Source organism: Vitis riparia, chromosome 14 (genome assembly GCF_004353265.1).
Source record: "Vitis riparia cultivar Riparia Gloire de Montpellier isolate 1030 chromosome 14, EGFV_Vit.rip_1.0, whole genome shotgun sequence".
Classification (NCBI taxonomy): Eukaryota; Viridiplantae; Streptophyta; class Magnoliopsida; order Vitales; family Vitaceae; genus Vitis; species Vitis riparia.
The window spans coordinates 1334458-1334718 of NC_048444.1; the positions used below are offsets into that span (position 1 = coordinate 1334458).

At 42.1% G+C, this 261-nt stretch overlaps 1 pseudogene; it reads right to left on the reverse strand.

The window, feature by feature from the left end:
• Positions 1 to 34, reverse strand: part of LOC117929965 — a 7808-nt pseudogene extending 7774 nt beyond the window's left edge.
• Positions 35 to 261: the final 227 nt, after the last annotated feature.

The following is a 261-nucleotide window of genomic DNA, read 5'->3' on the forward strand; positions in this document are numbered from 1 at the left end:
CATGGGATATTTATTTGATTTCATTCACCTTCATCTGAGCTCCTGGATTGATACATGAAATGAGGTTTTGTGGGGGTTCATTGGCTTCCCATTATTTCGTGCTCTGCTTGTTGTCCTTCCCTGTTCTTGGTGCTTTGCCATGATGAGTATCAGATTTCTCATCTCTACCTAAAAGAGTAAAGCATTGTCGAAGGAAATCTGGTTTGGGGTGCTTCTGAAGGAGCTCAACATCAGAGTATCTGGTAGATATCTGGACAAGGA